The 16,262-nt window shown below is 38.3% G+C and overlaps 1 long non-coding RNA gene and 1 other non-coding gene across 2 annotated transcripts in view; one reads left to right on the top strand and one right to left on the bottom strand.

Moving 5' to 3' along the window:
- Positions 1 to 4,937: 4,937 nt before the first annotated feature.
- LOC149876678 (uncharacterized) lies at positions 4,938 to 5,513 on the bottom strand. Its single transcript, XR_016448574.1, has 2 exons — positions 5,245 to 5,513; positions 4,938 to 4,990 (listed from the first exon to the last, which is right to left on the bottom strand). It is a non-coding gene; the product is annotated as an uncharacterized LOC149876678 (long non-coding RNA).
- A 10,731-nt stretch (positions 5,514 to 16,244) lies between these two features.
- Positions 16,245 to 16,262, top strand: part of LOC149876677 (small subunit ribosomal RNA) — a 1,804-nt gene continuing 1,786 nt past the window's right edge. The window contains exon 1 of the ribosomal RNA XR_016448601.1: positions 16,245 to 16,262. This exon is cut by the window's right edge and continues 1,786 nt beyond it. This is a non-coding gene — a ribosomal RNA (small subunit ribosomal RNA).

Below are 16,262 nucleotides of genomic sequence, written 5' to 3'. Positions count from 1 at the left end.
AAGAACATTTCATCTTTACAAAATACGCTTGTAAAAAATAGTTTCACTTTTAAAGTTTGCTGTATTTGACTTAAAATTTAGTGAATCGCAATTTGGATTTTCTTAGGCGCACATCTTTTTTAGTTGCATTTCCTTAAGGAAAGGTCACCAGAGTTTTTTTACACAGCTCCTGCAGCATAATCTCTAACAAAATACTCTTTTGAAAATTTTTACATTGAAATAAATCATGTTTAAAGGTAGTTTTTGAATATTTTTTTAAAGAAAAGTTAGCGTAGTAATCTTCTTTTAGATCTAGCTTATGTTTGAGGTAGTTTTTAAATATTTTTTCAAAGAAAAGTTAGCGTAGTTTTCATCTTTTAAATCTAAATCATGTTTAAAGATAGTTTTTGAATATTTTTTCAAAGAAAAGTTAGCGTAGTTTTCATCTTTTAAATCTAAATCATGTTTAAAGGTAGTTTTTGAATATTTTTTCAAAGAAAAATTTGCAAAGTTTAGCTTATTTAGCATGACATCACAAAACACTAAACTCATAAAGGCAAGATATAGTATAAGATAAACGTATAATAAGATATAGATGAAACAAATGTTAGGCTGCATAAAATCAAAAACTGCATTGGCCATCATAAACACATTTGTATAGAAAGAGCTTTTAAAGTTCGTTCTTTTCGTCTTTTTATTTAGTGAATCGCAATTTGAATTTTCTGAAACGCACATGTCTCTTAGTTGCTTTTTTCTTAAGGAAAGGTCACCAGAGTTTTTTTACGCAGCTCCTGCAGCATAATCTTTAACAAAATACTCTTTTGTATTTCATTACATAAAATAAATAAAAACCATTTGCGTAAACAGAGATAAATAAGAATACAAAAGTGCATAAAAAGCCTCGCTACTTTGCTATAGAAGAAGTGGATGACTAGATACAACTTTGTAAACTCGTGTACTATCTCAATGGATTAAGGTATTTTTCGAAAGTTTTTAAAAGCAAAAATAGCGTAGTCTTCCTCTTTTAAATATAGCTTATGTCTAAGGCAGTTTTTGAATAGATTTTCAAAGAAAGGTTAGCGTAGTTTTCCACTTTTAAGTTTAGCTTATGTAGCTTTACAAAACAACACACAAAAAGACAAGATAAAGTATCAGATAAACGTAAAATAAAATATAAATGAAACTAAAGTTGGGCTGCATAAAAAACCAACAACTTAATAATCTACTAGACATGTTTAAGTTGAATTAAGTAAAGTCCTTTGCGCAAATGTGGGTTGTAAATAAGAGAGTGAAAATCCATAAAAAACCTTGATACTTTGCTGAAGAAGAAGATGACTATATGCAACTTTTTAAAAACGTGAGCTATCTATATTGATTTAGGTCCTTTTTTGAGTACTTTTTCAATGAAAAGTTTGCGCAGTTTTCCTCTTTTAAGATTGGATTATGAAGCTTGACATAACAAAACACAAAACTAACAAAGGCAAGATAAAATATAAGGTAAACGCAATATAAAATATAGATGAAACTAAAGTTACGCTGCATAAAATAAACAGATAACAATACTCTTCTTTGTATGTTTACATTGAGTTAAATAAAACCCTTTGCGCAAATATAGGTATGTTAGAGAATAAAAGTGCATAAAAAGCCTCAGTACTTTGCTGTAAAAGAAGTGGATGACTAGATAAAATTTTTTAAACTTGTGTGCTATCTCTATCGATTAAGGTAGTTTTCGAAAGTTTTTTCAAAGCAAAATTAGCGTAATGTTCCTCTTTTAAATCTAAATTATCTCAAAGGTAGATTTTGAATAGTTTTTCAGAGAAAGGTTAGCGTAGCTTTCCTCTTTTAACATTAGCTTAAGTAGCTTGACATCACAGAACTCAAAAATCATAAAATAAAATATAAGACAAATGTAAAATGAAAAATAGATGAAGCTAAAGTTAGACCGCATAAAAAACCAACAACATAATAATCTACTAGGCATGTTTAAATTGAATTAAATAAAATCCTTTGCGCAAAAATAGCTATGTTAGAAAGTAAAAGTGCATAGAAAGCCTTGCTACTTTGCTGTAAAAGAAGTGGATGACTAGACAAACTTTTTTAAAATCCTGTGCTATCTCTATCGATTAAGGTAGTTTTCGAAAGTTTTTTCAAAGCAAAATTAGCGCAGTGTTCCTCTTTTAAATCTAGATTACGTCTAAGGTAGTTTTTGAACAGTTTTTCAAAGAAAGGTTAGCGTAGCTTTCCTCTTTAAAGTTTAGCTTATGTAGCTTGATATCACAAAACACAAAACTCAAAAAGACAAGATATAATATAAGATAAACGTAAAATAAACTATAGATGAAACTAAAGTTAGGCTGCATATTAAACTAAGAACATAATAATCTACTAGGTATGTTTAAACTGAATTAAAATAAATCCTCTGCGCAAGTAAAGGTATGTTAGACAGTAAAAGGGCGTAAAAAGCCTCGCTCCTTTGTTAAAGGTAGTTTTTGAATAGTTTTTCAAAGAAAGGTTAGCGTAGTTTTCCTCTTTAAAGTTTAGTTTATGTAGCTTGACATCACAAAACACAAAACTCAAAAAGACAAGATAAAATATAAGATAAACGTAAAATAAAATATAAATGAAGCTAAAGTTAGACTGCATAAAATAAACGGGTAACAATATTTTTCTATGTATGTTTACATTGAGTTAAATAAAATCCTCTGCGCAAATATATGTATATTAGAGAGTAAAAGTGCATAAAAAGCCTCGTTACTTTGTTAAAGGTTGTTTTTGAATAGTTTTTCAAAGAAAGGTTAGCGTAGTTTTCCTCTTTAAAGTTTAGTTTTTTTAGCTTGATATCACAAAACACAAAACTCAAAAAGACAAGATAAAATATAAGATAAACGCAAAATAAAATATAGGAAAAACTAAAGTTAGACTGCATATAAAACCAACAACATAATATTCTACTAGAAAAGTTAGCCTAGTTTCCTTCTATTAAGTTTTGATTATTTAGCTTGACATCACAAAACACAAAAAGGCAAGATAAAATACAAGGTAAACGTATAATAAAGTAGAAGTGAAACAAAGGTTAGGTTGCATAAATACAAAATATGCATTGCCAAAAATAGAATTTGTTGTCTAGAAAGACCTTTTAAAGTTTGTTTCTTTCGTCTATTGACTTAGTGAATCGCGATCTGGTTTTTCTTAGGCGCGCTTGTTTCTTAGTTGTTTTTTTTTTTTGTAAAGAAAGTTTATGCAGACGTTTTTTTTACGCAACTCCTTTAACATTATTTTTAACAAAGTATTCTTTTATACGTGTTTACATTGAAATAAAACCCTTTGCGTTAATAGAGATAAGTTAGAGAGCAAAAGTAAAGAAAAAGCGTCGCTACTTTGCAGAAGAAGAATTGGATGGCAAGATACAACTTTTTAAATTCGTATGCTTTCTCTTTTGTTTAAGGTACTTTTTGAATATTTTTCAAAGAACAGTTAGCGTAGTTTTCCTCTTTAAAGTTTAGCTTACACAGCTTGACATCACAAAACGCAAAAACCAATAAGGCATGATAAAATACAAGATAAACGTAAAATAAAAAAGAAGTGAAACAAAAGTTAGACTGCATAAAAAAAAACAAACAAACAAAAAACCTAATATACTTCTATGTATGTTTACACTGAACTAAATAAAATCCTTTGTGTAAATATATGAAAAAATAGTGAGTAAGAGTTCATAAAAAAGCCTCGCTATTTTGCTGAAAAAGAAATGGAAGTCTAGATATTTTAAAATAAGGAACTTTTTGATTTCTTTTTCCGAAAAATGGTAAGAGCAGTTTTCCTTTTTTAAATTTCACTTAAGCAGTTTAACATCACAGGAAATATTATTTTGCTTTTTAACAAACTCTTAAAAACATCAGAAATAATTCTAAACGCAACTCTATAAAAAGTTTTAACAGAATAACAAAACGACTTCTTTTTTTTTTTAAAGATAAAAAAAAGTTTGAACTATCTTTAAATAAGAAATGTGAGAACAGTTTAACAGAACTTCTTGTTTGTTATGTATTTAGCAAAACAGATAAATATATTTGCAAAAGCATAGATAAAACAAACTACACAAAAGGCCCATCTTTATTGCCTAACTGAAAAAAATAATCTAAACTACATAAATGGTCTCACTATACTGCCATATTGAACAAACTTTTCTAAACTACCCTCTTTTTGAATTTTTAGCTTCATGTTTTTAATTTTGTCTTTAATATGGCTTCGGTAGGAGTACTTTTGCAAGACATGAATAAGCTTGTCACTGCTATGATTTGCCAAGATGCCAAGGTAATCTTTGTACGAGCAACTTGAGCTTACATCTGTAAACACGTCTTGCAAGATGTATGCCAACACCAAAGCTGCACATCGAGGAAAACTTCTGGTGTTGAACCATTCTTTGTGGCCAGGGCAAGCATTCAGTTTTTCAACTATTTCACCTAAAATTTTACAAACTCAAGTCATAACACAAAGAGATTAAATCAAATATTCATTTGGTTCTGAAGTAAGACAAGATTTATTCTGTTTTTTTATTTATTTATTTTTTTTTGTTGACCTTATTGTTTGCACTGAAAGCAATAACTGGTTTTTGAAACATTACCTAATTAGCATTGGCTAACTTCTGCTTTGTTTTCCTTTGTTCTTGGCTGAGTTGATCCTGAAATAAAATAAATCCATGTTCATTTTTCTAATTCATAAAAACCATCAACAGTTTCTAAGTGTTAGAGATGATAACAAGCTGTGCATGATTTCTAACGGTGATGTTTCTAACTTCATCATTAGAAATCGGGTAGACACAACTTTCTAAAAGTGCACTTAGCAATGATGGCTAGTTTTTTTGAACAGTTAACCATCTGAAATTGTGCAAGAAGAGGTTTATGTTTATATATGTTTGTATAAATTAATTTTTGCATTACCGATGTGTTCTTGAGTGAAGGATTTCAAGTATATGTCATTTCCAACTTGATTTTTTTTCTTCTTGGATCTTTTACTTCTAAAACATAAACAGTTTTAGTATCATTCACTTGTATAAACATTTAAGCAATCACAGAATTAGTCCTACAACAAATAGATACACACTTCTGTGTTGTTTTTTTTTTTTGTTTGTTTTTTTTGTCTTTTTTTTTTTTTTTTTTTTTTTTTTACAGCTTTAACAATAACAACAGGGCAAGAAGTCAATTTGGGCAATTTCATTTTTTGAAAACGTGTTGAGATTTGCATAAAAAACAAAAATCAAAAAGAATTTACCTCTGGATGTACAAGCAAGACTTTGGCTAAATAGACTACCAACAGATTGAACAGCACCAGGTGAGGGCTGTTTTTCAAGAACAGAACCAGCCTGTTGGAGTGGAACAGCTGAAAGAAACAAACTGGGTTTGGCCATCGTTTGCTGACGAGCAACAAGATTAGGAGACAGAGGAACAGAAAAGACCTCTTTTGAAGGATTAAAAACAACTTGCAGAGAAGGAGCAACTGAACAGGTTTGGCAACCACTTGCTTATGAGCAGGTTCAAGAAGAGCAGCTTCAAGAAGAGCAGCTTCAAAAAGAGCAGCTTCAAGAAGAGCAGCTTCAAGAAGAGCAGCTTCAAGAAGACAAGCTTCAAGAAGAGCAGCTTCAAGAAGAGCAGCTTCAAGAAGAGCAGCTTCAAGAAGAGCAGCTTCAAGAAGAGCAGCTTCAGGAGGAGCATGGAAAACACGTGTGACAGCCATAAGATTTTCTTGCTGTGAAGCAACATTAGACACTGTTTCCAGCAGAACAGAAAAGACCTCTTTTGAAGGACTGAAAGCAACTTGTCGAGCAGGAGCAACAGAAACAGGTTTGGCAACCACTTGCTCACTAAAGTAAACTGGAGAAAGTTGTGCATGGTGTTCAATAAAATCCGGTTCATCAGGAAATAATGTTAATGCAAGAGGAGAACAAGCTGTGCCAACAGGAACAGCTAGAGTCTGATCTACATCCATAAAAACAGCTTGTTCATTAGGAACTAGTTGTGCAAGAGCAGGGGATAGTTCAAGAACTGGACCAGCGATTGTTTGTTCAGAAGGAGCAGACGAAACAGGAGTTGAGCTAGGTTGACACAAGAAATCTACAACATGTTCGTTGCTGTCCTCTAAAGGAGAATTGTTTTCTACAGCTGGAGAAAATGGAACCACTGTGGTACAACCGAAAGTAGCAGCACATTCTTCAGAGTCAGAACCGGAGTCTGAATCTTCCTCAAAAATGTCCTCAACATCATGAAAACCGTACTCCTCAGCATTAGTTCGGAGCCAGTCCATCACATCCTTCTCCTCCTTTAGTGGTCTCTCAGATTTTCAACAGTCAAAGACTCTATGACTCCGAAGGACTGTCCGATGCCCAGGGCAAAGCGCAACTCCTCTGCAGCGTTCCACTGGGACACATAAAAGCTATCCATTGTGTTTCTGCTGTGCTTCATGTAGAGTGTAGCAAACCGCTCGCGATCTTCTTTGCTGTTGTTGGCAAAGTAAGTGGCTATCGAACCGCGAATGCAAGTGGGAAAAAGACGCTTCATGGGAATGTTTACTTGGCTTTTTCTGAAGCAGGACGTCAGGCTAGAGGTGATAGCAGAGGATCCCATCTGGTAAACAGGCACTCTAGTTGCACCGAGTGTCACACCTTCGTCTTTGTTGGCTCTCACCGAAGAAAAAAGGGGCCTGTAGCAGTCGCTCAACTCCAAAACAGTCTTGGTGTCTGCAGCCATGTAGTGAGAGTCGTTGACAAAAAGGTCTCTGTATCTCAGCAAATAAATATCGATCAACACTTTCAAGTCGTTCGGCACTAACATGTTTATGGCTCCGTACTTGTATGCTGTTTTGTAGCGCACTTGCACAATGCAATATCCACACTCACTCTTCTCAGCAGCCATGTAGTCTCTAATGTTTAAAAGAGCAATGTTAGATTTTCTTAAACTGTTAATTACAGATATCAGAAGATGGTTTCGTAGAGACACAGCATTGTCTCTAGTCAGCGGAAGAGACCTCTTTCTAATCGATTCCACTAAGTCTCTTACGTATGCAGACTTGCCATATTCGGTCAGCAAACTGACATTGATGATGTTGATGCATTTTTTGCTTTTCACAAGGCTCCTCCTCAAAGAACGAAAGGGCCTCAGCACTTTTTGTAACTCCTCCACCTTGCAGCGCAAACGTCGGATGGCCTCATGAGAAAGTCCGAAATAGACGTTCCTGGCTTCACTGAAACGAAACAGGAGACAAAGGTAGACGAGGCGGTTGTACAACGTGTGACAAGACATGGCTTTTGTTTGGTCAAGTTCACTCAGCTTGGAATTGAGCTGAATGTTTTTAAAGTGCATGGAAAAGTATCTATCCTCCAAAACGTTGGAATTGGTAAAAGCATTCGGGTGCAGCGTCAGCGTGCTGTCACAACATGTCAATATTTCAACAACTGCATTTTTGTAGATCTTTGCTTGTGACCAAGTGTTATTGTTCGCTACCACAAGCCACTTTTCAAAGTCTCTGAAGAGCTCATCTGCTGACTGGTAATAAAAGTGAAAAGCATCTTTGTCCAGCTGAAACAAGAGTCTCTTTTTTTCGGTCAAGACATAGGAGCTGGAAACCAAGTGCTCTAAGGAATTGAAATCAGAGTCTAGGACGGATTCGGTATTCAGCTCTTTGTTTTCTACAGAGGTGCATTGGCTTGCGGAAGGAGCCTCGGACGAACCAGCAACTGGTGAGGGCAAGCTTAAAAGAGGATCAGAGGAAAGAACCGGAGAAGAAAAAGACGAGGAAGGCCCAGGAGCAGAGGATGCAGAGCCTGATGCAGACGCTTGTTCAGCTACTGGCTTAATACCAAAGAAGGCAGGTCGAATAAATTGGGGGACATAGAGCTTCTCGTTGTCGTATCGCTTTGCCTCTGCAATCTTTTGTTTGATCGTCTTGGAATCGTAGAAATGAGTCTCTTTCAAATGTATGTCCAGTCGGTCGTAATATTTCCAACATTGCAAACAGGTGTAAGGATTTGGACAGCCGGACTTGCGTTCGAGACGAGCATGCTGAAACTTCCTGACCATTGCAGAGTAAAAGATGGAAGCTTCATCCAAAGTCCAAGAATGATCCTTTTTAGTCAAGTGTCTTTTAATGCTTGTGGACGAATGTTTGCACAAAGGCATCGGAGAGCTAACAGCGTACCTGTTCTTGGTACCATAGAAAGGTACAATCCTGTTTATGGAGCCACACGCTGCAACTAATGCGGCCCAGACTTTGTTTTTGAGCTTTAAGTCTCTCTGTTCTTTTGACTGCTTTCTTTTCTTTTTTTTCGCTTTAGAGTTCGGAGAAAGGGCAACAACAGTGTTGTTTTCTTGTGAAGAAGACATATTCAGGTGTTTGTTTGCAACAGTTTATGCTAAAAAAAGAAAACAGTCAGTGAGAGTTTATTTCTTCTGCCTGCATCCCATCCTGGAATGTTCACAACTGCAGAAAAGAGCTGTGTTTTTTCGAATCCTCTGCAAAAGAGAAAGAAGAAAGAAAAGAGAGCAACAAGAAGAAACAAAGTTTCCACTAGCAAATGAAGAAGAATGAGAGCAATTAGCATTACATGCATGGTGGCAGCCGTGATTGCTATTATGAGAAGGAGAATGAGAAAAAAAAAAAGAAACAAATAAATAAAGAGATGGAGTTTGAGAGGGTCTCGCAACCATATGACTCAAAGAAAGAAACTGTGTTGAAAAAAGGCAAGAGATGGCAAATAGAACTTGCTAACAAGGACAAATGACAGACAAAACTTCAACAGTAACAACTCTCATTGCAAGCATAATAACAACAGCATCAGCATCACTGACTCAGAGAGTGTTGACAAAACAAAACAGAGTAAAAAAACAAGCAATGTGGCTGAACAGTAACAACAATCATAGCATTTATAACAACAACAACAACAACAACAAAAACAGCAACAGCATCATTAACTCAGAGGGCATTGATAAAAAAACAAACAAAACCAAAACCAAAAAAAAAAACAAAACAAATAAAAAAACATAACAAGCAAAGTGGGTGAACAGAAACAACTCTCATTTCAAGCATAATAACAACAACAGCATCAGCACCACTAACTCAGAGAGTGTTCACAAAATAAAATAGATAATAAACAAGCAAAGTGGGTGAACAGTAACAGCTGTCATTAAAAGCATAATAACAACAACAGCATTAGCAACAGCATCACTGACTCAGAGGATATTGATAAAAAAAAAAAAAAACAAACAAACAAACAAACAAAAAAAAAAAAAAAAACACCCTAACAAGTGGCTGAACTGTAACAACTATAAATACAAGTAAAATAACAAAAGCAGCAACAGCATCACTAACTCACAGGGTGTTGATAAAAAAAAAAACAACAAACAAAGAAAGCAAGCAAAGTGGGTGAACATTAACATTCATTGCAACTATAATAACACCAACAGCAACAGCATCAGTGACTCAAAGGGTGTTGATAAACAAAAACAAAAGCACAATCAAAACAAGCAAAGTGGATGAACATTAACAACACTTATTGCAAGCATAATAACAACAACAGCATCAGCATCACTGACTCAGAGAGAATTGATAAAATAAAATAGATAATAAACAAGCACAGTGGGTGAACAATAACAACACTCATTGCAACTATAACAACAACAACAGCAACAGCATCACTGGCTCAAAGGGTGTTGATAAAATAAAGAAATAAAAACAAAACAAGCAAAGTGGGTGAGCAGTAACAACTCCCTTTGCAAGCATAATAACGACAACAGCAACAGCAACACCATCACTGACTCAGAGAGTGTTGATAAAATAAAATAGATTGTAAACAAGCTAAGTTGGTAAACATTAACAAACACTCATTGCAACTATAACAACAACTACAGCAACAGCATCACTTACTCAGAGAGTGTTGAGAAAAAAACAAAAAACAAAAAAAACAAAACAAAACAGAAAACAAAAATACAAGCCAAGTGGGGGAACATTAACAAACACTCATTGCAACTACAATAAGAACAACAGCAACAGCATCACTTACTCAGAGAGTGCTTATAAATAAAACAAAAAACAAAAACAAAAAACAAAAATATAAGCCAAGTGGGTGATTTTTAACAGCGCTAACAGCAGCAACAACAGTGTCTTTATAAACAACAAACAAGTAAAACAGCAAAAACTGCTTTTACAGAGTATAACAATAACAACAACATGGCTGACACAAGTGTCAATGGCACTAACAACAACAAAAGGGTTGGAATAAAAACCTATAGGCAAAAGGAGAGCTGCATTCAGACAAGATCGATTACAAAGAGGCTTTTCTTTTGGACAGAGGAGAGTCTGCTTTTGAGGGACGGAGGGACTTTTGTTGTTGTTGTTGTGCAGAAACCAACAAACTTTTATCGAACCGAATATAACCGAATATAACCGAAAGTCTTGTTTGCTTCTGTTTTGTGCCATCAAGAAGGGAAAACAAAACATCACAAAACAAACGAAGCAAACGAAACAAACAAACAAACAAACGAACGAACGAACGAACGAAACAAACAAAAAAACAATTAAATAAATAAACAAACAAACGAAACAAACAAACTAACAAAAACAAATAAGAAAAACAGAAAACGCAGTACCGAAACCTCGCCATTTTTATCCTTCCTCGAGCTTTCTTTGGGCGCCAAAGACCGAGAAAGTTGCGCAAGCGTCACGTTGAGGGGGGGTATCTAAGGCCAGCAGACCGACCAATGGCACACTTAGGAGAGACCTACGTGAATGCTACATTTTCTTTCTATGTACGCTGGATCCGCTCAAAGTCTGCAATTACCAGCATTCACGTGTCATCACTCCAGCCACCAGATTGGCCCACACTTTGCACACTTTCAAGACTAGAAACTCACTTATACGCAAATTGAGCACAAAAAAAATTACTAAGTCTCGCATGGCGACAACTTTTCGAAAAGCAAACAAAGCAACGACCTTCCTTACGAAATCCTTTGCATTTCAAACGAACGCAAACAAAGCAAAATCAAAAACGAAAACAAAACAGAAAAGGGATAGAGAGAGTGAGTCGACTCTTTTCTCTCAACTGCCTTACACGAGAAGTCTAAAACGTTTAAAAATTTTAAAATAAGTTTTTTTAAATGAACTGCACCGAAAAAACTTGAAGACAGTTTAGCTGGTTAAAAACACAGAGGAAAATATTTTATAAATTTTAAGCGTTCTAAAGAGATGTCCTTGTTTGGTTTATATATAAACAAGTTATAAAATCAAAGTGTTGGCTCGATTTTCCTTAGTCAGTTGAACTAAAAAAAATTTTCACAACATATGATTGATTTGGCTCAGCATAAACGTTTGGTTGTTCTAGCAAGCTGTTTTTAGCAAACTGGTAGAGGTTTCAACTGTTGTTGATTGAAAACGAAAAATCTAGCGTCAGCAAGAAATTTCAAACCTTTTTTGCGCTTCTTAAAGGAAAACGCTGCCTGCATCACGCGATGGGTAACATAATGTACACAAAAGTGGCACTAACAAATGAAAATGTAAAAAAACTGTTTACCTTGATGCCAGACTCGCAGAGATGTTGTCGCTCGTTGTTATCAACTGCGAACAGCTTTGTTTTTCGAAGTGCCTCTTTATCAACGCCTTTTACTTATATACCCGATGTTTAGGCTTTTAAAAAGTGTAGGAACGTCGTTAAGCTTAACGCGCTGCTTTAATTGTTGTTCGTGCGAAAAACGAAATGCTTAAAAACGGATGAAAGTGTTGGCTAATTACATTTTTCGACCGCGATGCAATTTTTCAACTCTAGCGTACTTTGTTGGCTCGTGGAGCAAAAGCCTCATAATGATAGCAACGGCTTAATATGTCTTAATATGTCAGCAAAGGCTTAATATGCTTAATAAACTGTGGTTTACTTATTAAAGTATCGAGGAAAATATTTAAGGTGCAGAAACTAAAACTTCCCGTTTTTGTATTTTGTTTTGAATTTCTTTGCTTTGAGCTTTTTAATCGATCGATAGCTATAGGAGAAAAGGAGAAAGAAAGATAAAGAAGAAACCCCTCTGACAAAGTCTAGGCTTTTTTTAAAAACGGTCAAACTTCGGCAAACAAATCTCATACGAAACGCTACTTTGATGTCAAACTTTCATTACTCCCTACTCCCTTCTAACGGAGGGCGGCAAAAAGGTATTGCATCCTAGAGCTAAAAGGGAGGAGGGAAACAAGTTTTTTTTTTTCGTTTTGTTTGGTTTTTTTGGTTTTTTGTTTTTTGAGGGGGGGGGGGGTGTAGGAGTTTAAGGGTAATGGGGTTAGGGTTAGGGTTAGGGTTAGGGTTAGGGTTAGGGTTAGGGTTAGGGTTAGGGTTAGGGTTAGGGTTAGGGTTAGGGTTAGGGTTAGGGTTAGGGTTAGGGTTAGGGTTAAGGTTAGGGTTAGGGTTAGGGTTAGGGTTAGGGTTAGGGTTAGGGTTAGGGTTAGGGTTAGGGTTAGGGTTAGGGTTAGGGTTAGGGTTAGGGTTAGGGTTAGGGTTAGGGTTAGGGTTAGGGTTAGGGTTAGGGTTAGGGTTAGGGTTAGGGTTAGGGTTAGGGTTAGGGTTAGGGTTAGGGTTAGGGTTAGGGTTAGGGTTAGGGTTAGGGTTAGGGTTAGGGTTAGGGTTAGGGTTAGGGTTAGGGTTAGGGTTAGGGTTAGGGTTAGGGTTAGGGTTAGGGTTAGGGTTAGGGTTAGGGTTAGGGTTAGGGTTAGGGTTAGGGTTAGGGTTAGGGTTAGGGTTAGGGTTAGGGTTAGGGTTAGGGTTAGGGTTAGGGTTAGGGTTAGGGTTAGGGTTAGGGTTAGGGTTAGGGTTAGGGTTAGGGTTAGGGTTAGGGTTAGGGTTAGGGTTAGGGTTAGGGTTAGGGTTAGGGTTAGGGTTAGGGTTAGGGTTAGGGTTAGGGTTAGGGTTAGGGTTAGGGTTAGGGTTAGGGTTAGGGTTAGGGTTAGGGTTAGGGTTAGGGTTAGGGTTAGGGTTAGGGTTAGGGTTAGGGTTAGGGTTAGGGTTAGGGTTAGGGTTAGGGTTAGGGTTAGGGTTAGGGTTAGGGTTAGGGTTAGGGTTAGGGTTAGGGTTAGGGTTAGGGTTAGGGTTAGGGTTAGGGTTAGGGTTAGGGTTAGGGTTAGGGTTAGGGTTAGGGTTAGGGTTAGGGTTAGGGTTAGGGTTAGGGTTAGGGTTAGGGTTAGGGTTAGGGTTAGGGTTAGGGTTAGGGTTAGGGTTAGGGTTAGGGTTAGGGTTAGGGTTAGGGTTAGGGTTAGGGTTAGGGTTAGGGTTAGGGTTAGGGTTAGGGTTAGGGTTAGGGTTAGGGTTAGGGTTAGGGTTAGGGTTAGGGTTAGGGTTAGGGTTAGGGTTAGGGTTAGGGTTAGGGTTAGGGTTAGGGTTAGGGTTAGGGTTAGGGTTAGGGTTAGGGTTAGGGTTAGGGTTAGGGTTAGGGTTAGGGTTAGGGTTAGGGTTAGGGTTAGGGTTAGGGTTAGGGTTAGGGTTAGGGTTAGGGTTAGGGTTAGGGTTAGGGTTAGGGTTAGGGTTAGGGTTAGGGTTAGGGTTAGGGTTAGGGTTAGGGTTAGGGTTAGGGTTAGGGTTAGGGTTAGGGTTAGGGTTAGGGTTAGGGTTAGGGTTAGGGTTAGGGTTAGGGTTAGGGTTAGGGTTAGGGTTAGGGTTAGGGTTAGGGTTAGGGTTAGGGTTAGGGTTAGGGTTAGGGTTAGGGTTAGGGTTAGGGTTAGGGTTAGGGTTAGGGTTAGGGTTAGGGTTAGGGTTAGGGTTAGGGTTAGGGTTAGGGTTAGGGTTAGGGTTAGGGTTAGGGTTAGGGTTAGGGTTAGGGTTAGGGTTAGGGTTAGGGTTAGGGTTAGGGTTAGGGTTAGGGTTAGGGTTAGGGTTAGGGTTAGGGTTAGGGTTAGGGTTAGGGTTAGGGTTAGGGTTAGGGTTAGGGTTAGGGTTAGGGTTAGGGTTAGGGTTAGGGTTAGGGTTAGGGTTAGGGTTAGGGTTAGGGTTAGGGTTAGGGTTAGGGTTAGGGTTAGGGTTAGGGTTAGGGTTAGGGTTAGGGTTAGGGTTAGGGTTAGGGTTAGGGTTAGGGTTAGGGTTAGGGTTAGGGTTAGGGTTAGGGTTAGGGTTAGGGTTAGGGTTAGGGTTAGGGTTAGGGTTAGGGTTAGGGTTAGGGTTAGGGTTAGGGTTAGGGTTAGGGTTAGGGTTAGGGTTAGGGTTAGGGTTAGGGTTAGGGTTAGGGTTAGGGTTAGGGTTAGGGTTAGGGTTAGGGTTAGGGTTAGGGTTAGGGTTAGGGTTAGGGTTAGGGTTAGGGTTAGGGTTAGGGTTAGGGTTAGGGTTAGGGTTAGGGTTAGGGTTAGGGTTAGGGTTAGGGTTAGGGTTAGGGTTAGGGTTAGGGTTAGGGTTAGGGTTAGGGTTAGGGTTAGGGTTAGGGTTAGGGTTAGGGTTAGGGTTAGGGTTAGGGTTAGGGTTAGGGTTAGGGTTAGGGTTAGGGTTAGGGTTAGGGTTAGGGTTAGGGTTAGGGTTAGGGTTAGGGTTAGGGTTAGGGTTAGGGTTAGGGTTAGGGTTAGGGTTAGGGTTAGGGTTAGGGTTAGGGTTAGGGTTAGGGTTAGGGTTAGGGTTAGGGTTAGGGTTAGGGTTAGGGTTAGGGTTAGGGTTAGGGTTAGGGTTAGGGTTAGGGTTAGGGTTAGGGTTAGGGTTAGGGTTAGGGTTAGGGTTAGGGTTAGGGTTAGGGTTAGGGTTAGGGTTAGGGTTAGGGTTAGGGTTAGGGTTAGGGTTAGGGTTAGGGTTAGGGTTAGGGTTAGGGTTAGGGTTAGGGTTAGGGTTAGGGTTAGGGTTAGGGTTAGGGTTAGGGTTAGGGTTAGGGTTAGGGTTAGGGTTAGGGTTAGGGTTAGGGTTAGGGTTAGGGTTAGGGTTAGGGTTAGGGTTAGGGTTAGGGTTAGGGTTAGGGTTAGGGTTAGGGTTAGGGTTAGGTTAGGGTTAGGGTTGGGTTAGGGTTAGGGTTAGGGTTAGGGTTAGGGTTAGGGTTAGGGTTAGGGTTAGGGTTAGGGTTAGGGTTAGGGTTAGGGTTAGGGTTAGGGTTAGGGTTAGGGTTAGGGTTAGGGTTAGGGTTAGGGTTAGGGTTAGGGTTAGGGTTAGGGTTAGGGTTAGGGTTAGGGTTAGGGTTAGGGTTAGGGTTAGGGTTAGGGTTAGGGTTAGGGTTAGGTTGGGTTAGGGTTAGGGTTAGGGTTAGGGTTAGGGTTAGGGTTAGGGTTAGGGTTAGGGTTAGGGTTAGGGTTAGGGTTAGGGTTAGGGTTAGGGTTAGGGTTAGGGTTAGGGTTAGGGTAAATTAACAGAACAATTGTAAATTTAACCGCACAAAATCAACAAGGCTGAGTATTTTTTAAACCGAGCGAGGAACTTTTTAAAAGTTTTTTTAACCGTTAGGGTTATTTTGTTAGGCGAAAGAACACTTTATTAAACGAACACTTTTTTTAACCGCACGAGCCATTTTACTATCGAAAGAGGAATTTCTTGAGTTGCCTAGCGATATTTTAACCGAGCATGCATCTTCTTAAGTAACTGAGCATTTTTATAGGCGAATACGTTTTCTTAACCGACTTAGCGTTTTCTACGATTTTTGTGACTTTGCAAATGTTTCTTGGACGTTTTGCAAACAAGTCGGACTCTTTTTAAAAACTTAAACTCTTGTCCCATTAAAAATTGAATGTTCATGGAGAAGACGAGAGCAAACGCAGCACAGCTCTAGCAGTTTGCTGGTAGCTTCTCTGGTGTTGGTGTAAAGCATTAGAAGCGCTCCGTTGTCGCTGTTGAGACGTTTGACAGTGCTTTTTCGGCGGACGGTTCTCGATGCGTTGGTGTCGTGCGGTTTAAGTGACTCGAGAGTCCAGAGGAAGTTTTATTCGTCCTCTGCAATTGGCGTTGTGCGTTGTATGGGCTTGCCAGAATGCGTTTAGCGGCGAGAGATCGAATAGATTCTCTTTTCTAGCGTGGTTCAGGTCGATTGTTCCTCGTCGGTGTGAGCTTCGTGTTTACACCGCACCGAGACGTAGTCCCTGTTCCCTGTTAGAATTGCCACTGACGGGCAAACTGAATGAGCGCAGAGAGTTGCACAAGCGTTCGCGTTTGCGACGACTCTGCTGTGCTTCGATGTTAAACACATATCGGTTTACGGACGAATACGGCAAACACGAAGAGGCGCTCAGGCGCTTTCATCGTTTTGTCCGCTATTTGCCAAAGAGCGACGGCTTTGCCGCGCGCTCTTGACGATAGTTACCTGGTTGATCCTGCC

Source organism: Hydra viridissima, unplaced genomic scaffold (assembly GCF_058129835.1).
Source record: "Hydra viridissima isolate aposymbiotic clone 2 unplaced genomic scaffold, HvirCarnegie_v1 scaffold_18, whole genome shotgun sequence".
In the NCBI taxonomy this organism is placed as follows: Eukaryota; Metazoa; Cnidaria; class Hydrozoa; order Anthoathecata; family Hydridae; genus Hydra; species Hydra viridissima.
The sequence above is the reverse complement of the archived record's forward strand: the minus strand, read 5'-3'. Positions and strand labels throughout refer to the sequence as shown.